A 22,124-nucleotide genomic window follows, 5' to 3' on the forward strand; every position below is an offset into this window, starting at 1 on the left:
CCCCAGCATCAAGGACTCCTTCAAAATGCAATTCTGCAAAAAAGTGGCATCCATTATTAAGGACCCCCATTGCCCAGCATTGTCTATCTTCTCATTGCTACCATCAAGGAGAAGGTAAAGGAGCTTGGAGCCACACTCAATGTTTTTGGAACAGCTTCTTCCTTTCCACCATCAGATTTCTGAATGGACAATGAACATGGGTACACTATCTAGAGTCATAGAATCTTAGAAATGTACAGCATAGAAAGAGGCCTTTCTACTAATCTAGTACCAACTAAACTGCCTAGTCCTGTTGATCCACATCCAGACCATGGACCTCCTTACCCCTCCCATCCATGTACCTGTCCAAATTTCACTTAAATGTTGAAATCGAGTTCCAAGCACCACTTGTGATGGCAGCTCATTCCATACTCTCTTGACCCTCTGAGTAAAGATGTTTCCCCAACACCTCATCTTTCAACCTTAGCCCATGACCTTGAGTTGTAGTTCCACCCAACCTCAGTGGAAAAGGCCTGCTTGCATACACCTGATCTATACCCCTCAAAATTTTCTATACCTCTATCAAGTCTCCTCTTAATCTTCTACGTTCCAAGGAATAAAGCCCTAACCTATTCAATCTTTCCTTATAACTCTGATTCACCAGTCCCAGAATTTTTCTTGTGATTTTTCTTTGTACTCTTTCAATCTTTTCTACATCTTTCCTGTAGGTAGGTGACCAAAACTGCACACAGTACTCCAAAATAGGCCTCACCAACATCTTGTACAACTTCAACATAACATCCCATCTGCTGTATTCATTACTTTGATTAATTAAGGTTAATGTGCCAAAATCTTGCTTTATGACCCTATCTAACTTATGTTTTATACATCATATAGACTTCTTATTATAATTTATAGCTTCTTTTTAATTATTATGTATTGTACTGTATAGCTACCGCAAAACACCAAATTTTGTGACTTTTGCCGATGATTTTAAAACTGATTCTAATTCTGAGGAAGACCCAGCCTCCTACCCATTGGATTACTGTAGCAATGTGTACAATTCATAAAGATGTTTTTAATAGAACCTCAAGTTCAAGCCAAGTACTAGTTTATTGTCATTTCAACTGTATACACGTACAGCGCCAAACAAAACAACACTCCCCCGGACCAAGTTTTGCAAAACACAGTATATATCTTACACACAACGCATAAAGTAATACAAATGACCACAAATAAGTTAACAAATAATAAGGTGCGTATGCAAAACAAACTAAAAAATAAATGGTATAATGCTACTGGCACTTCATACTTCAAATAGCTGCTTCTGAAGCCTGTGGGACCACTGAGCTCCCTGCTGCCTGGGTGGTAGCAGGACGTTCAGTGGCATCAGAGCTGGGGAGAAAGAAGCTGTTTCCCACCCTGTCAGTCTTCGACCTAGAGCTTCTAATGACCTAAAGCCTCCTGCCTGATGGTAGGGGGTCAAAGAGATTGTTGGACAGATGGGAGGGATCATTGACAATGTGAAGAGTCCTGGGTATACCCCACTCTTGGAAAGTATCTCAGATGGATGGAATAGAGACCTTGATGATCTTCCCAGCAGTCTTTGCAATTCTTTGTAGGGTCTTGTGGTCAGAGCAACTAGTAATTTATATTGGCTTCTATTGGCTAGCTTCAAATCTCTTAATAGCTTCTTTCTCTCTTTATAGCTTTTTTAGTTACCTTCACTTGGTTTTAAAAGCTTCCCAATACTCTAACCTTCCCAAACAGTTTTGCTATATTACATGCCTTCTCTTTGATTTCCCTCGTCAGTCATGAGCACTTCACCCTCTCTTTAGAATACTTCAGCTTCTTTGGGTTGTATCTATTCCATGCCTTCTGATTTGCACCCTGAAACTCCAGCCATTGCTGTACTGCCAACATCCATGCATCATCCCTTCCAATCAATTTCGGCCAGTTCCTCTTCTCATGCCTCTGTGCCTTTACTCCACTGATACATCCGATTTTACCTTTGCCTTCTCAAACTGCAGGGTGAATTCCATCATATTATGATCTCTGAAGTGTAAGAACGACAGAAAAGGTTTTGTGAATGAGTTCAAGAGTCCGTCTTATTATATTACGGAAACATTGAATAGTCTTTTAACAATGATGTAGAAGCTGAACTTGGTGATAGACACGTTCAGCTATTGTGCCATTTGACTGATGGGAGGATGGAGAAGATGGAATCTCCTGTTTGGGTGGGGTCTTGCTTATGCTGGCTGTTTTACAGGGACAGTGGGAAATGTAGATGGAATCCATGGGGGGGTGGAGGGGAGATTAGTTTCTGTACTGTGCTGAGTTGAGTCCACAAGTCTCCGCAGTTTCTCTCGGTCACGTGCAGAGCAATTGTCACACCCAGCCGTGATGCACCCAGACACTGATCAAAGTGAGAGGTGAGTTCAGTTTTTCTTTAGCTCTGCAGATGCTTCCTGACGTGCTGAGATCCTCCAGCGTTTAGTGTTTTGTTTCCTATCACAACACCCATTTGTAATTAGTCACAGAATCATAGAGCTCTGCAGTACAGGCACAGGCCATTCAGCCCATCTAGTCCACAGCCTGTGTCCTCACGATCAGGGGCTCTGCAGCTCACTTCTCAGTATTACTTGTTCATGTTGGCGTGTGGCCAAGTGGTTAAGGCACTCGTCTAGTTATCTGAAGGTCGCTAGTTCGAGCCTCAGCTGAGGCTGCGTGTGTGTCCTTGAGCAAGGCAGTTAACCACACATTGCTCTGCGATGACACCAGCGCCAAGCTGTATGGGTCCTAATGCCCTTCCCATGGACAATATTGGTGGTGTGGAGAGGGGAGACTTGCAGCTTGGGCAACTGCCGGTCTTCCATAAAAAAAAACCTTGTCCAGGCTTGTGCCCTGGAAACTTTCCAAGGTGCAAATCCATGGTCTATTGAGACTAACAGAGGCCTACACTACACATCACTTGTTCACCTTTTAAAAATTATTTCCCTGATTTGTCCTCTATTACACATGGTAAGCTTATCAGCCTTTGCTACATGTATTTTTTCATGGATTCTATTGTATTTCTTTATTTTCCTGTAGGAAACTGGCGGCATGGTAGCGTAACGGTTAGTGCAACGCTTTACAGTACCAGTGACCTGAGCTCAATTCCTGCGGCTGTCTATAAGGAGTTTATACGTTTTCCCTGTGACTGTGTGGGTTTCCTCCAGCTGCTCCGGTTTCCTCCCACTGTCCAAAGTTGGTAGGTTGATTGGTCATTGTAAATTGCCACGTGATTGGGCTAGGGTTAAATCGGGGTTGGTGGAAGGCGGGTCTTGAAGGGCCGGAGGGGCCTATTCCACACTGTATCTCAACAAGTAATTAAAAATAAATAAATTAAATAATCTCAGATTTTATACAGTATACATACTTTGATTTGAACTTTCTACCTTGTCCTACTGACTGGCTCCTGGATCATTGCCCTCCAATCCCCTCTCATCAATGTACTTATCAAAATTTCTTTTAACTTCTTCTTAATTTCTTTTAATTGCTGATCTAAATCAGCCGCTGGTCTTAAACAGAAACTGACAGACACAAGTTAATTTCTATGTCAAACTTTAATTATTTATGTTTTAAGGTTACTTTTTGCCACTCCTCATCAGCAGTCTCTAAGAAACTCAGGTCATGTTGTGGAAAATGTGATGACAGCTCATTAGGCAACAGCAGTTTTGATGACACTGGACAAAAAAGACTTTGCTTCCTGAATACTTTTGGATGTATCTTATGGATTTTGGGCTGCTGATCATGAAAATTACCATGAAATTTCCCTATCACACTCCATTTTTTGAAATTACCTATATTTATTATTTCAATTCATTAGTCAAGTCAGAATAATTGATACTAAGATTAAGGATGGTATTTTTGTTGGTCGACGGATCAAACAGGTCATCAATGATAGGTAATTCAAAAAATTTCTGGTGGGACCAGGGAAAATCACATGGAGGGCACATAAGTATGTTGTTGAAAATTTTCTTGGCAACTACAAAGCACTAAACGACATGCAGCTGGTTGACAACATACTTCAAGTATACAAGACCATGAAGTGTAACATATCACTGAAGATTCATTTTCTGCATTCCGATTTAGACTCTTCCCTGCGAATCTTGGTGCTGAAGGTAATGAGCGTGATGAAAGGTTTCACCAGGACATTGCGGTCATGGGGGATAAACAGTATCAGGGCAACTGGAATCCATCAATGCTGGCTGACTATTGTTGGACACTTTAGTAAGAAGCCTCATACACTGTGTACAAGTGAAAATCATTAACAAAACATTTTAGCTTAGTTGAACTATTGCAAAGTGTCAGCACTCTTAAATGCATTATATTCAATGGAAGTTAAGTTCTTGTTTTCTCCAAATTCCTACGTGACACAAGAAGTCTGACATTTTATTTGTGTTCAGCTTCAAATGGTCTATCATAAACAAAAGAAAATCTGAGGAAGTAACACTACTGTAGTAGTTAGCACAATGCTTTACAGTACAGGCGGCCTGGGTCCAATTCCCATTACTGCCCGTAAGGAGTTGTACGTTCTTCCCGTGACCACAAAGGTTTCCTCTGGGTGCTCTGGTTTCCTCCCGCAATCCAAAGATGTACCGGTTGGTAGGTTAATTGGTTATTGTAAGTTGTCCTGTGATCAGGATAGAGTTAAATTGGGGATTGCTGGGTGGCGTGGCTCGAAGGTCAGAAAGGACTAATCTGCACCGTATCTCAATAAATAAATCGAAAATTGTTGTTCAGTGTTGTTAGTGTATTCAATTCACTAAATCTCCAATCTCTTCATTTAAATCCATTCAATTTATTAACTGAAGCGAACACACTATCCAATGAATCAATACAGTCTAAAATAATCAGAAAATACATCAAAAGCATGGACAGAGTCAAGGAAAAATAAAAATCATGGTACAACAGATCACAACTTTTGAAATAAAACAGTGGAATTATCTTTTGCAAATAAATTGTTGAAACCTTCAGGAGAACTGTCGGAAGTTGAACTTAGCAATGAACTCTTGAAGTAGAGAGTCAAAGACTCATAGAGAAGTACAGTACAGAATCAGGCCCTTCAGCCCATCTAATCCATGCCGAAACCATTTAAACTGCCTACTCCAATTGACCTGCACCCAGACCATATTCGTACCAACGATGTACCTATCCAAACCTCTCTTAAATGTTGAAATTGCGCTCACATGCACCACTTGTGCTGGCAGCTCGGAGCTTTGTCTCGAAGCATGTCTGTTGCTCCTTCTAATGCTTTATTTATTTATTTAGAGGTGTATTGTGGTGTTATAAGGAAAGATTGATTAGAATAGGACTTCATTCCTTGGAAAGTAGCAGATTGAGAGGAGATTTGATGGAGGTATACAAAATTATGAGGGATATGGACAGGGTAAATGCAAGCAGGCTTTTTCCACTGAAGTTGGGTCAGACTACAACTTGAGGTCATGGGTTAAAGGTGAAAGGTAAAAAGTTCAAGGGGAACATGAGGAGAAACCTCTTCACTCAGAGGGTCGTGAGAGTGTGGAATGAGCTACACTACTGTGAAGGCCACATTTACTCACAGCCTGTTTTTGTTTGCTAATTGTAATCATAGAGCTTGGTTTCAGACCCTTCAGCCCATTGGGTCTATGCTGATCACACTGTCCATCTAGCTAGTCCTGATTTCCTCTAATAATAGTGCAAAAAAACCAGTCCTTGAGCCTGATGATATGTATTTTCAACAACTACAAGAAAAATGTCGTGAACAACTTCACACAGACACCAAAATGTTAGTGTACACAGCAGTGGTAATCCCAACGCTCCTGTATGCATCAGAAACCTGGACCACATACCGACCATGTCTGAAGGTACTTGAAAAGTTCCATCAACGCTGTCTTCGAAACATCTTAAATATCAGCTGGGAAGATAGAAAAACTAAAGTCAGCGTGCTAAATGAAGCAAAAACAACAATCATTGAAGCCTATGTCATCAAGATTCAACTAAGGTGGAGCGGTCATGCTGTTCGGATGAAAGACGAACGTCTGCCGAAACAAATCTTCTACTCGCAGCATAAAGAAGGCAGACGTAGAAGAGGCGGACAACAGAAGAGATTCAAAGCTGTCTTAAAAGCAAACATGAAGAAACGTAACGTCGACCATCAACAATTGGGAAACCAATGCCAAGGCCAGGAAACTCTGGCAAGCCATCATCTGAGAAGGAACAGCAACTTTTGAAGCCAACAGATGTGCAGAATTAGAAGAAAAGAGAAGAAAATGGAAGGAGAGGCAGCATCAACCAAAGCCCGATCTGTCATCTGGAACTACCTGTCCTGAATGTGGAAGAACTTTCAAAGCCAAGATTGGACTCATAAGCCACTTGAGAGCCCATAAATAAATCAGCAGAATGAAGACCATCATCCTCGACCTCGAGGGATAGCCATGACAACAATGATGACGATGTATTTTCAAGCTGCTCTTTCTTCTGCATGATAGAAGGGAAGGGAAGGGAAGAGAGAATGGTCAGGTTGGGATGGGCCTTTGATTTTGATGGTTGCAGTGTAAGAGTTGGTGATAGCACATTGTCCTACCAAGTACCTCAGTATCCCAGAAGTCTGTTGAATCAGCTTAGAGTAGGGGTTCCCAACCTGGGGTCTGCAAACCCCTTGGTTAACAGTAGGGGTCTGTGGCATTAAAAAGGCTGGGAGCCCCTGGCATAGAGTGAGTTAAGCATCTCTTGGATAAAGTCAACAATCTTAAACTAGGCATCCATTCAGGGAGTTCAAGGCAAAAGTATTTCCAGATATTAAGTAATAAAACTGTTGGAAAAGATTGAGAGGTCAACAGCCATGGGAATAAGTTGATCAACAGACGTTAAAGGAATTCTGGTGAATTTTAATAGGAATGTTATTTTTCCATTATTGAGATGTGTGTGTGTGTGTGTGTGTGTGTGTGTGTGTGTGTGTGTGTGTGTGTGTGTGTGTGTGTGTGTGTGTGTGTGTGTGTGTGTGTGTGTGTGTACGTGAAAATAAACTATCTTGTTGAAGTAACAGTCGTTCAGGTTTTGCTAAGCTGCCCCAATGACTGGCATCAGGACTGTTCCAGTGCAAATTCAACTTTATTGTGGTCATAGGCATAGCATATAAAAGCCATGAAAGTTAACTTTGGTCAGCAGCAACACAGTACATTAGAGACATGACAAACATAGGTTAACATACGCCACTTTATCAGGAACAGGAGTGGAAGCTGCTGTGGTCTTCTGCTGCTATAGCCCATCCACTTCAAGTTTGACGTGTTGTGTGCTTGTGGATATTCTTCGGCACGCTGCTGTTTTTATTTGAGTTACTGTCGCCTTCCTGTCAGTTTGAACCAGTCTGGCCATTCTCCTCTGACCTCTCTCATTAACAAGTCCACAGAACTGCCACTCACTGGACTTCTTTTCTGTTTTTTTTTTTGCGCCATTCTCTGTAAACTCTAAAGACTGTTGTGTGTGAAAATCCCAGGAGATCAGCAGGTTCTGAGATACTCAAACCACCCTGTCTGGCACCAACAATCATTCCATGGCCAAAGTCACTTCGATCACATTCTGGTGTTTGGTCTGGACCTCATGACCATGTCCGCATGCTTTAATGCATTGAGTTGCTGCCATGTGATTGGCTGATTAAATTTTGCATTAACGAGCAGGTGTACAGGTGCCCAGGAAGTGTAAAGTATACATAATTTATATGCCTGCAAAATATGCACAAAAGTACTAGTGCAAGATTGAGAGAGAGAAAGAAAATAAGGTCCGAGATGCTCTATTAAATCTATTGGGCAGTTGTAGTTTTGGGTACATAATTGGTGTTGTGGGCTCAATCAACTCCTTTCTTCTGCAATTATTGCCTTGCCACTTGGTCTGTCCTGCTTTGTTGTGTTCCGTGTTGCTCTGCAGAGCATTGTGGACATGCCGGGCTGGTGAAGGATTGTGTGACAATGCTTGCTGGCTGCTCCCTGCACATCCTTGGGTGTGTAGGTTGTTAACGCAAGTGATGTTTTTCACTGTCCTGTATGTATTGATACACATATGATAAACAAAACTGAATTGGAATCTAAATCTGAACCTTTTCTCTTCCCGAATCAGCAGACAGCGAGGGAAGCCAATCAGGAAATCCAAAGCAACACACACAAAATTCTGGCAGAACTCAACATGTTAGGCAGCCTCCAGGGAAATGAGTAACAGTTTGATGATTCTTCAGGACTGAAAAGGAAGGGGGAAGAAGTCAGCATAAAAAAGGTGGGGAGGGGGGAAGAAGGATAGCTAAAAGGTGATAGGTGAAGCCAGACGGGTGGGAAAGATAAAGGGCTGGAGAGGAAAAAAATCTGATACGATAGGAGAGTGGACCATCGGAGAAAAGCAAGGAGAAAGCAACCTGGGGGAGGTGATAGGCAGGTGAGGAGAGGTAAAAGGCCAGATTGGGGAATTGAAGAAAAGGGGAGGGGAGGGAAATGTTCTTTTTATGTCAGAAGGAGAAATTGACATTCATGCCATCAAGTTGGAGGCTATCCAGACAGAATATAATACCAGGGGAATTAATACAAGCACAGACCAGTTTTTAAAGATAAAGATTAGCTTTATTTGTCATATAGAACAGTAGAGCATGGAGCAGGCCATTCGGCCCACAATGTTGTGCTGAACCAGCTAAAAGGCAAATCAAAAATGCCCAAACATTGATCCTCCTACCTACACCGAGTCCATATCTCTCCATCATCCTTACATCCATGTGCCTCTTGAAATGTCTCTTAAAAGATATTTGCTTCTACCACCATAACAGGCAACACATTTCAGGCATCTATGAATCTTGAGTAAAAAACTTATCCCTCACACCCCTTTTGAACCTATCCCTAATACCTTCAATGCATGCCCTCTGGCATTAGACATTTCAACTCTGGGGAACAGATACTCCCTGTCCACTCTATTGAAGTCTCTCATAATCTTATAAACCTCTCTCAGGTTTCCCCTCACCTCTGACACTCCAGAGAAAACAACCCAAGTTTATCCAGCCTCTTGTGATAGTACATGCCCTCTAAACCAGGTAGCATCCTGGTAAACCTCTTCTACACCCTATTTTAGAGGGCCCTCATATGTAACACCACTCAACCAGACGATCTGTCTCACTCTTGTACACCTTCTCGTCAGCATTTGAGATTTGGCCAACAGTAGTTGTATCATCGGTGAAATTATAGATGCCATTCGAGCCGTACCTAGCTGCCGCAGTCATGGGTGTAGAGAGAGTAGAGCAGTGGGCTAAGCACACATCCTTGAGGTGTGCCAGTGTTGATCGTCAGCGAGGAGGAGATGTTATTTCCAATCCACACTGACTGTAGCCTCCCAATAAGGACGCCAAGGATCCAGTTGCAGAAGAAGGTTGCAAAGGGTGAGGTGTTGAAGCTTGTTGATTAGTACTGAAGTCCTCTGTATTAGAACATAGAACATGGAACATTACAGCACAGTACAGGCCCTTTGGCTCACAGTGTCTTGCCGACCTTTTAACCTACTCTGATCAACCTAACCCTTCCCTTCCCCATACCCCTCCATTTTTCTTTCATCCATATGTCTACCTAAGATGCTCTTAAATGTCCCAAATGTATCTGCCTCTCCCATCACCCCTGGTAGTGTGTTCCATGCACCTACCACTCTCTGTGTAAAAAGATATTTCTGACATCCCCACTATACTTTCCTCCAAAATCCTTAAAATTATACCTTCTGGTATTAGGCAGTTCCACCTTGGGAAAAAAGTCTCTGGCTATCCACTCTATCTATGCCTCTTATCATCTTGTAGGCCTCTACCATATTACCTCTCACTCTCCTTCGCTCCGGAAAGAAAAGCCCCCAGCTCGCTCAAACTTTCCTCATCCCTAATTCTCTCCCCAAATCTCTCCTATCTCTGTCTCTTTCTCTCTTCTTTAAGACATCTCTAACCTTCCTTATTGACCAATCTATCCAAGCAGCACACACAAAACACTGGTGGAACATAGCAGACCAGGCATCTATAGGGAGAAGCGCTGTCGACGTTTTGGGCTGAGACCCTTCATCAGGACCAATCTATCCACTGCTTTATCCAACATCTTCTCCTGTGATGGTCTGGTGAAGTCCTTGTGGATTTCCTTTCTACTTAAAAGGTCACTGCTCCTGTTATGTAAGAAGTGTGAGAGATGATAGAGTACCATTTGCCTCGGGTTGGAGAAAAAGACAGGCTGCAGATGGGATGAGTTAGCTTGTCCAAGATGGGATCTGATGAGAAGGGCCGTGATTGTAGGGTTGACCCAAAGCCTTGCTCAAATTAGGCCCATGGAAATACACAGATCAGGAACAGTCCACTGAGCCCATTAAGTGCTTGCTGGCCAAACCTACTTCCCAGTTCACAGTCTGTAACGTGAAACGCTTGTTAGAGCAAATTCTGGAGTTTGGGTATGTAGCAACTATTAATTTCACCAGCAAATGATCTTCAGACATGAATGTGGATTGTAGATTGAATTTCAAATGCAGCCCTGCATCATAGTTTCCCTAGAGCTTAGAGAGGATGTAATTGTAAACCAGACAAATATTTATTTTGAAATGTGTGCTGGGGGGGGGGGCTGCTTTGGGGTTCTAATTTTTTTTGTCATTCATTCTTTTGGGTTTTCTTCCGCTTTGTGGGTGTCTGTGAAGACTAAGAATTTCATGTTGTATACTCTATACATTTTCTGATATTAAATGTAACCTCTGAACCATTTTGGGTGTCTGGAGGGCATTTGCAAAGAGAGAGTATATGTAATTCAAAGGAAGCATTGTAGATACATGTACATTATAACGTAGAATTGTTCTGCTGTTACCTTTAGCATATAAAAATGTCACATTACATTGGGTTGGAAGGCCACATCCTTCAAGAGTGTCTCACTACGATGCTTGTTGCTTGTTTTTGTTGAATAAAATACTTATGTATCCACAAAAGTCAGTGTCTCTCTGGTGACTTTGTTCATGTCACACCATGCTCACTCAAGTACTTTACTAATGAGGAGGGGGATTCAGCTTCCTCCCTCTTTCAGGCAATACATTGAAGACCAGGGGTTCCCAGCCTGGGGTCCACGGACCCCTCGGTTAATGGTAGGGGTCCATGGCATAAAAAAGGTTGGGAACGCCTGTTCTAGACCCTCAGCAATTGAGTGAAGTAATTTTTTCCTCTGCCCTCTTCTATCCTTCTACCACTTAACTTCAACCCACATTCCCTGCTCATCAACCTCCCTCCTGAGGGGATCATGTCCCCACTGCCCAAGCCTCTCTTAGTTTCTCAGTTCTCAATTAAAATCTCCTCTCAGTCACCTCTGTGCCAAAGAAAATAGCAGCAGCCTGGAGAGAGTATCTCCAGCTGTGAGATCCCCCTGGGCTCCCTTGTGGCTGCTGGGACGCCCAAGCTGTAGTGTGAGTGATCAGAACTCTCCAGTGCCCCAGCTGTGGCCTGACTCCTGCAATTGCAAGCTGGCCTCCTCTGCTTCTTTGGCTGATAAAAGTGGGCACCCAATCTGCGTTCACAATCAAAACCAAAGTCGAGTTCATGATCATCTGCAAAAACGGATGTGTGCACAGGTGCACAGGCAGAGAGCATCAGATAAGCAACCTTCACAAGTCAAACTTCAATTAAGCACAAACTATACATACAGGAAAGATTAAAGATTGGCTTTGTTTATCACAGGGTATTAATATTAAAACATACAGTGATATGTCTCACTTGTGTCAATGACCAACACGATCCAAGGATGTGCTGGGGGCAGCCTGTAAGTGTCACCGCGCTTCTGGCACCAACGTAGCACACCCACACCTTGCTAACTCTAACCCGTACATCTTTGGACTGTGGGAGGAAACTGGAGCACCCGGAGGAAATCCATGTGGTCATGGGGAGAATGTACAGACTCCCTATGTGCAGTGGCAAGAAACACCGTTAGTAAAAGAAAGCATAATCTATTTTACTATGAAGTGATCATAGTGTTGCTAAACTGTAGTGATTCGGTGCACTGGTTGGTTCAAGGACTGAATGGTTGAGGGGAAGTAGCTGCTCTTGAACCTGGTGGTGTGGGACTTCAGTCTTCTGTACCTCCTGCCTGATGGAATCTGTGTGAAGATGGCATGGCCTGGACGGTGGGTATCTCTGATGATGGAGGATGGTAGTGCCTCCTGTAGATACTGCCATGGATGGGACGGGAGGAGCTCATGACATATTCAGCAGAGTCCTCTACTCTCTGCAGCGTCTTACGTTTTTGTACATTCCTGCTGAATTGGAGAATTCGTGGTTTCTGCTGCACAATCCAAGGAGTGTTTCAGTTATGAAGACATAATGGAGAGTCTGTGTGGGTTTTGTTTGGAGTGGAGGAGGCCGAGAAGGGACCCAGCAGAGGTGTACAAAGTTAAGAGGGACATAGCTAGAGTGAGTGGTGAGGATCACTCCACTGTCATTATGACCTTGCACTGTATTGTTTACCTGCACTTAGCTGTAGCACTTGATTCTGCACTGTGATTCATATTTATTTTATTTCATTTTCTATTTAGAGATACAGTGCAGTGATGGTCCCTTACAGATCAACAATCCCTCACTGCCTAATTACACCCATGTGACCAATTAATCTACTAGCCCCCATGTCTTTGGAATGTGGGAGGAAACTGGTGCAGACGGAGGAAATCCACACAGTCACGGGGGGGATGGGGCATACAAACTCCTTACAGAGAGCAGAGGGAATTGAATCTGTGTTGGTGGCACAGTAATAGCATTATGCTAACTGCTAAGCTACCACGATGACCCATTTATTCTGTGATTGTTTTACCGATTGAATGATCTGGCACTTCGCGGTCTCTGAAAGTGTTCCGCGAGGTGTGCGAGCAATCTTGGCAATCTTGCCAATTAAAGTGTTGGCGAAGATCAAAATCATTGTCAAGTTCTCTCTCTCCCCCCGTTCATCCCAGAGGAAGGTCCTTGAATTTGGAAGGCCTCTCTCTCCTTTGATGCTGTTGGAGGATTTGGGTCTTGAGCAAAGTTCAATCGATGCAGTTTGTGTATTGGAGTAGTTCGCGTGTTTCTGGTTTCTGAACACTCCTTTTTTTGTTGCCATTTTGGGTGATTTTGAATCAGGATGGCTGGCAGATAACGAACACTGAGCGGAACTGAATATGCATGGACTCCTTTGATTTTGTTTTTTATATTCTGTGTTTCTCACTTTTTTTTTGGTTGTTGCCTTTTGCGCGAGTTTGTGTTTCGCATTGGGGGTTGATGTTGGATGGAGTTGCATGGCTTCCTTTGTTTTGTGGCTGTCTGTGTGGAAGTCGACTCTCAGGGTTGTATATTGCAAACACACTTTGATAATGCATGTACTTTGAACCTTTTGTTCTACGTTAGTGCACAGAGTAACGATTTGATCCACATGAACAATTTGCGACAATAATAAACCAGTTCCAGTTGTGCTCATATGTCTGTCCTGCTGCACGAAGTGATGTGCAAGTGTGCACAATTTGAAAATTGCACCACCTGGGCAACCTGCTAGTTCTTGCTCCAATCCCTCTCCCACCTCTCATTATCAGCTATTTCCCTTCTTCCTTTCCTCTCCCGCAAAGGGTCCTAACCAGAAATGCTGACTATTCAATTCTCAACACAGATGTTGCCGGATTCGCTGAGAACGCCCAGCATTTTTTCTGTTTATCTAAAAACCTATTCCAGCTCCCCATGAGCAGATCTGACCTTTCCTCCATCTGCTCAAGTAGGGCAGAGGCACCTTCAGGCCAGCTTCAGTTCCTGCTTCCTTGCACAAGCTAACCTCCAACCAATATCAGAGTTCGCGTTGCACCCCACAGATCTGAGTGTGGGTGGCGAAGATTCAGCAGCTAGCCCCAGCAGTGGTGACGGGTCATCTAAGTACACACTGAGCCAAAGGGCCATTTGTGCAGTTTTTCATCCAGAAAGAACATGTCACGATTCTGGAATGGGCTGTGATTATTGTTGGGGGAGAGCTTGTGGGAGTAGGTTGCACTGAGTGTTCTGCAATTAAATCTTTCGTGTCAGATGAAACATGAATTTAATTTGCAGGGGCAGAGGCTTGCATTGGCTGCCTTGAGCACTAAGAAGTGGTGTGAGTTAAGTTTTCATCAAGGAAGTATCAGTCAGCACTCAATCAAGCTCAGCTCTTCATGCAATCGCCCCTTTGGACTCTGTTCCATTGTCATTCATTTATTGATTGATTGAGATACAGCACAGAAAAAGCCCCTCCAACTCTTTAAGCTGCACTGCCCAGCAACCCACTAATTTAACCCTCGCTTAATCACGAGACAATTTAGAATGGCCAGTTAACCTACCGACCGGTATGGCTCTGGACCGTGGGAGGAAACCATAGCATCCGGCGGAAACCCACATGGTCACAGGGAGAACGTACAACCTCCTTACAGGCAGTGATGGGAATTGAACCTGGGTTGCCTGTACTGTGAAGCACTGTGCTAACCACTACACTACCATGGCACCTCATGTGTGCTAAAGCACATCATAACCCTAATGATTTCAAATACGTGATCGGCAAATCCTGTGGTGAAGTTAGACTCACTGGTCTATAATTCCCAGGGTTGTCCCTATTCTATGATTCTTTAAGGTTGCTGTAGCTGGGGGTGGTAATGGGGACAAGCTCCCACTACTTATTAAATGCTCCCATTGGCGTGCATCTCAAATAGCCTCTGACAACCAGGTCCAGCTCCTGACCTTCACATGTGACTTAGCTACTAAGCCCGGTGGAACTGTTTCTACTGACAGAAGAAGGGGAAAGGTGCTTTAACACTGTTTGTGTCCCCTCTAATCTATGTTCGTGTGGGGCTGCACTGTAACTGAAATGCTCCCAAGCACATAGCCTCACAGCTGGAATTTTCCTTTATATTATGTTACTATTAAAGTGCATAACGCCACAGAGTTTACAGGCCACGTGGAAATCACCTGCTCAGAGTAATGTTTGGCTGTGCAGCTGTATAGAAGTTAGAGGGAATGTTCTTCTTCAACATCAGCCTATGCTCTCTGACTTTTCATTTCAGCATGTCAATGATAAGTGCTAAATATGAATTTGTTTTTATTAAATTTCTCTTGGCAACCACTTGTAAACTGAATGCTTCAAGAGTCTGCCAAGAAGAGATGGAAGGACAACTTTGAAATTTAATATGTAATGTTCTGGAATAAGAACAATTGAATGTAGATTGTAGAACAATACAGACCAGCCCCTTCGGTCCACGATTCTGTGCCAGCGTTTTAACCTACCTCAAGATCAATCTAACCATTCAACCCCACATAACCCTCCATTTTTCTGTTATCTACATTCCCATCAAAGCGTCTCTTAAATGTCTATAATGTATCTGCCTCTACCACCACTCTGACACTCACCAGTTTCTGTGTAAAAAATCTTCCTCTGACATTCCCCCTAATTTTCCTCCAATCACCTTAAAACTATGCCTCCGCATATTAGCAATTTCCACCCTGGTGTGACATGATGTCTGTTCTAATTAGGCTATGTTTTTCCAAATGCTCATTAACCCTAATCCCAAGAACAACTACCTGTCTCTGTCATCCCCCCAGTAATTCGCACCAATCATCTTCAAGTTGTGCTCCCTCACATTAGCCCTTTCCATCCTGAGGAAAAGGCTGTTCACTTGATTGATGCCTCTTCATCTTGTACACCTCTATCAAGCCACCTCTCATTCTCCTTCACTCCAAAGAGCAAAGCCCTCAACCTGCTCTCATAAGGCATACTTTCCAATCCCAGGCTACATCCTGGTAAATCTCCTCTACACTTTCTCTAAACTTTCCACATCCTTCCTATAACAAGGGTACCAGAGTAAAACACAATATTTATTTAGTTATTTAGAGGTACATCATGGTAAAAGTTATCTCCAACTCAATGAGCCTGCACCACACAATTACACACATGTGAACAATTAACTGTCGTGCATTTGATATTTCAGAAATATTTGAGTAATATTGTAAATATATTGTGTGATTAAGCATTCCTTGTTTAGATAATTCATTACTGGTTATAAGTAAAAGTTCGTGAATGGCATACGTCATTTCGCCACCACGTCAAATGTGCACGTCTCGATAAAAGTTAAATTGAAGTGTATATCTTCTCTTGGGCTCTTGTGTTTTTCTTTCAGTTAACTTTTGGATTTTGGAATGAACCTGAGATGACTGTCTACCTGTTGAAGTGCAGCAAGACGTTTAGCTTTCAGCACAATTTTTCTCCGAAAGGACAGAAAGAGAAGTTCAAGTTAAAATGAAATTGCAGCAGGTTTTTTTCTTCAGAGGGTGAGAGAGAAATACGGTGAAGTTAAAAAAAAGGCAGAAAACAGATGAAATTCATGTGTTCATAAACAGTGAGTACTGGGTGATAATAATAATGAATATAAAAATGTAGAAATGGCTGACTGCACCAGAAAAATAGATGCAATTGATTGCACAAAAGATTACTGGTCGATGTATACTGAGTGAATTGGGCAATATTTTAAAACAAATTTAAAAGCTGATGAGAAGCTAGTGACAGATTTGTCTAGTGCAATTGGTGGAAGAGCCAACAGTTTGCTTAGAAGTTTGACTGCTTCAACCAACCCAGCTGAAATGTGCTTTGCTGATATCATAAATGTAATACAGGAATATTTAGAATTGAAACCATTGTTGATTGCAGAACTCTTTAGGTTTCATAAGTGGAATCAAGAGGCAGGGGAGTCCAATTTTGCTTATGTGACTGAACTGAAGAAATTGTCTGAGCATTGTCAGTTCAGTGATGTACTTAATGATGCACTGAGAAATTGTTTTGTTTGTAGAATTTTACAAGAAAGCATTCAAAAATTGTTCCTAACTGAAACATGATTCACATTTAAAAGAGAAGTAGAAATCACCATATTGGTGGAAAAAGCAGTTAGAAATGCAATTGAGTCAGGAATGAAAGTGAGTGTGATCAAAATTGCAAGGTGAAAACAGAAACCGGCCTGGTCAAGCGAATTCTGTGACCATTGTGGCAGAGGCTCACAAAAACCGGACCAAAGCAGGTTTAAAGGCGAAACCTGTGGAGAATGCAACCAAGTAGGACACATACAAAGAACATGTCAGGCCGTCAAAATAAATTGACTGCACAGGGAAGAGATAAAGATAAAAAGTCAAGTTGCAGCTTTTTCAAAGAGCACTAATCTGCAAGCTGTTGATGAAAAATCCATTAATAATGAGAGTGGCACAAAACTGAGATTTCTGAGGTTGAGTAGAACTCCTTTCAAAACAGAGATGCGGAGAAATTTCTTTAGCCAGAGGGTGGTGAAGTTGTGGAATTTGTTACCACATACAGCTGTGGAGGCCAGGTTGTCAGGTGTATTTAAGGCAGAGATTGATAGGTTCTTGACTGGACATGGCATCAAGGGTTACAGGGAGAAGGCCGGGAACTGGATTTGAGGTGACAGAAAAGAAAGGATCAACCATGATTGAATGACGGAGCAGACTCGATGGGCCAAATGGCCTAATTCTGCTCCTTTGTCTTATGGTCTTGTAACAGGTTCCTGCCAAACCTGGCTACAGTGCTTCAGCCTTTGACCGCATTACTACAGATCGGGAAGAAATGGCAATGGACAAAGTAATGTGAGGTGGCTTTCCAAAAGGCAAAGGAAATGGTGACGTCAGACACTGTACTCACACATAATGATCCGTATTGTCCATTGAAGCTTGCTTGTGATGCCTCACCTTATGATATAGGTGCTGCCATGTCACATGTTATGAATGAAGGGAGTGAACACCCCATTGCCTTTGCATCGTGTTCCCTTACCACTGCAGAGAAATATTACATACAGATTGTCAGAGAGGCCTTGAATCTAATCTATGGTGTAAAACATTTAACCCAATACTTTTATCATCAACCACTAGTGCCAATTTCAATTTTCAATTCACAGAAGGGCATTCCACTAACAGCAGCAGCAGCAGCACAAATGCGGAGATGGGCTCTGTTCCTTGGAGGAAACAATTACAAAATCGAATTCAAGAGGACAACTGATCATGGAGATGCTGATAGATTGTCCAATTTACCCTTGGAAAAGGAAATAGCTGAAAAATTTACAAAAGAGGACACTCCTCCTGATGTAAATCTGAAGATCAATGTTCCATATTACCACTTAATATCAGAGAATGCATGCAATATACAACCTTCACAGGATCCATGAAAACAGGAGAGTACCCTAAAGAATGAATGAATGCCAGTAAAAACGTGAACCCCAAAGCTCCCCTCTCCCAGCAGCAAAACATCCACCCTTCCCTCTCTCCCGCTTATTTCACCAAAAAAGCATCAACATCCACTCCCCCACCAAACAAGCAATAGCAAAGACACCAAGAGAGACCAAGGTCTGCAGTCCAGAAAAATAAACTTTCACTTGACCAATTTGTCGTGCCACAGACAAACAAAATCAATAAGCTCACTGACTTATGGTGTTACAGTCTACAACGTTGCTTTTTCCAAGTTTTCTGATTCGAGAATTGGCAGCAAACTCTCTTCCATCAACGAGAGAGAGAGAGAGAGAGCGGGGGGGGGAAGAAAGAGAGAGAGGAGGGAGAGAGATGGAGGGGAGAGAGAGAGAGAGAGGGGAAGAGGGAGGGGAGAGAGGGAGGGAGAGGGAGAGAGAGGGAGAGAGAGCGGGGGGGAAGAAAGAGAGAGAGGAGGGAGAGAGATGGAGGGGAGAGAGAGAGAGAGAGAGAGAGAGAGAGAGAGAGCGGGGGGGGAAGAAAGAGAGAGAGGAGGGAGAGAGATGGAGGGGAGAGAGAGAGAGAGAGAGGGGAAGAGGGAGGGGAGAGAGGGAGGGAGAGGGAGAGAGAGGGAGAGAGATGGCGAGAGGGAGAGAGAGAGGGAGAGAGAGAGAGAGAGAGAGAGAGAGAGAGAGAGAGAGAGAGAGAGAGAGAGAGAGAGAAAGCAGTTTGCTGAGTACAGACACCTCCAAAAGCTTATCTGCTGCACCTAATATTCTGTTTTCTCCACGATGCTTCAGTCAGTGGCATGGGCATAGACTCAGTCCATCTACAGGCCGCAAAGCCTTGGAATCCCAAAGGCGTGCTCATCTTCTAGGCTGCGCCCTTAGGATATCAAAAAATGGCTGGGTCGGTGAGCCCTGAGAGTGGGTCCCATTGCCGTAAAGAACCACAGTTTGAATGCAACTACAGGTTAAAGGCACTGACAGAACGCCATCCACTTTGAAAAGGAAAAAAGGGAGAACACTAAATGTAGAAATGGAGCTGCTTCCGCAGATGAGCTCGAAGAAGCTGCTCTCTAGCACCATCGTAACTTTGCACTGTTATGGGAGAGTTGATCCAAGAGGAAACGAGAAAAGACCCCACACTGTCTCTGGATTCCACGGCCACCCAAAATGGCTGGAATGTGCAGCAGAGCTCTCCATTCCCCATCTTTACCAGCACTTGTCCTTAATTGGGGTTGCTTTATGTGGGGATTGAGAGCTGTCCCATCGTCCAAACTGTCAGCTAAAGTTTCAGAGGGGCTACACGCCGGTCATCGCGGCATGGTCAAAATGAAAGTGTTCCCTTGAGGCTTTGTCTGGTGGCCTGGGACACATCAACAGATTGAGCAGTTGTTCGGGATGCCGAGAGCAGTGCCTCTCCATCCCTGGGAATTGTCTGCATCACCCTGGCGGAGGATTCACGTGGATTCTGCTGGACCATTTATGGACACAGATCTCTTGGTAGGAGTGGGTGCAGCTATAACGTGGTCAGAAGTGATCCCAATAGACCCCACTACAGCCTCTCACACTGTTGATGTGTTGAGAAGAATCTTTATAAAGATTGGTGTTGTAGAACACTTAGTCAGTGACAATAGACCGCAATGGAACAGTTTTCGGTCATTCCTGAAAATGAATGGAATAAGACATATTACATTAACACCATACCACCCAGCTACAAATGACTTGGCGGAAAGATTTGTCTGGGGTCTCAAGAACACACTTCAAGCAATGGCAGCAGAACACACTACACTGTCACTGAACCTGAAGCTCGCCAACTTCCTCTTTGCATATCAAAATGTAGCACACTCCACAACCAACAACTCGCCAGCGATGCTGTTCCTGGGTCATCTTTTGCCCTCACATTCGGATCTCCTCAAACCCAATCTCAAAAGGAGTATGCAGGACAAAACAGAATGCTGTTCATTGATTTTAGTTTGGCATTCAATACTGTGATGCCTTCCAAGCTGATCACCAAACTTCACCAGCTTGGTATCAGCTCATCCCTCTGCAACTGGACCTTGGACTTTCTGACTAACAGACCCCAATCTGTTAAGTTAGGCAACCTCTCCTCCTCCATTCTCACCCTGAACACCATCGTGCCTCAAGGCAGTGTGCTGAGCCCTTTTCACCTATGACTGCATTCCTGTACATGGTTCTAACTCCATAATCAAGTTCGCAGACGACACTACGGTGGTTGGCCTGATCAGAGGGGATGACAAGACGACCTACAGGGATAAGGTCCAGCACCTTGTGACATGATGTGCCGACAACAACCTGGCCCTTAACACCCAGAAGATCAAGGAGATCATTGTGGACTTCAGGCATGCTGAGAGCCACACTCACGTCCCCATCTACATCAACGGAGCTGTAGTGGAGCGGGTATCAAGCTTCAACTTCCTTGGTGTCCATATTTCCAATTATCTCACCTAGGCCCTGAACTTCTCCATCCTGATCAAAAGGTGCAATAGCGCCTTTATTTCCTGCGGAGCATCAAGAAAGCTCACTTCTGTCCCAGGATACTGGCAGACTTTTACCGCTGTACCATTGAGAGAATACTCACCAACTGCATCTCAGTGTGGTATGGCAATTGTCCCGTATCAGACCGCAAAGCACTCCAGCGTGTGGTGAAAACTGCCCAGTGGATTATGGGCACCCAATTGCTCACCATTGAGAACATCCACCATAAACGCTGCCTGGGCAGGGTGAAAAGCATTATCAAGGATGCATCTCACCCTAACCGTGGACTTTTGACTCTCCTTCCATCCGGTAGGCGCTACAGGAGCCTCCGCTCCCACACCAGCAGGCACAGGAAGAGCTTCTTCCCTGAGGCTGTGACCCTGCTGAACCTCACATCACAGCGCTAAGCAGTATTGCACCCATATTGTACTGTCTCAGTACTTTTATATTTGTGTGCTGAGGCACTTTTTATTCACAGTTATTTTGTAAATGACACTACTCTTTGCATTTCTGGTTAGATGCTAACTGCATTTCATTGGCTTTGTGTCTGTAATCTAATCTAAACAAATTGAGGGTTCCTCAAACAAGGACGACTGATGTTTCACTCCAGAACTGGCGAGGGACTACAGGGATGAACAAAAGTGGGTACTTAGAAAGATTGAGGTTAGAACTAGACCACTGTCCTACACAGTGGAGACTGCATCTGATGCCAGCTGGATATAGCGCATTGATCAGTTGAGGAGAGCAGAGACAATTGTTAGAGAAGACAGGTGGCTACTACTGTCAGAACCACTTCCTGTAGTCTCGGAGTCAGCTCCTACAACTACCACGGAACCTGAGATTGTTTCACAGCCACAAGTCTCACCTGTCAAACAGAGTGAACTTTGTTGTCAGGTAAAACGTTATCCCACAAGAGTAAGAAATCCTCCACAGTGATTAAGTCTTTAGGCCTGAATGGGACAATTTAAATGGATAATGTTGTGGTTGTCTGTATAGTATATAGAAGACCTGAGATTGAGGGAAAGATACATATACACACCCCCCCCCCATAAGGGGTGAGGAAAAAAAATACAATGACTAGAGAATAATACGTTACATATTTGAGTTGAGCTGCATTCTATATTGATTTGGAGTTTATAGCTAAGCAAGGAGGTGTGTTTTGTTTTTAATATTTCGGTAATACTTGAGTGATCTTGGAAATATATTGTTTGATTAAGCATTCTTTGTTTAGATAATTCATTACAGGTTATATGTAAAAGTACATGAATGGCATACATCATTACGCCACTACATCATACGTGTGCATCTCACTCAAAGTAAAAACGAAGCATGCACATTCTCCTAGGCTTCCATGTTTTTCTTTTGATTAATTTTGGAGTTAGAAAACATGG

The sequence above is a fragment of the Hypanus sabinus genome, chromosome 25 (assembly GCF_030144855.1).
Source record: "Hypanus sabinus isolate sHypSab1 chromosome 25, sHypSab1.hap1, whole genome shotgun sequence".
In the NCBI taxonomy this organism is placed as follows: Eukaryota; Metazoa; Chordata; class Chondrichthyes; order Myliobatiformes; family Dasyatidae; genus Hypanus; species Hypanus sabinus.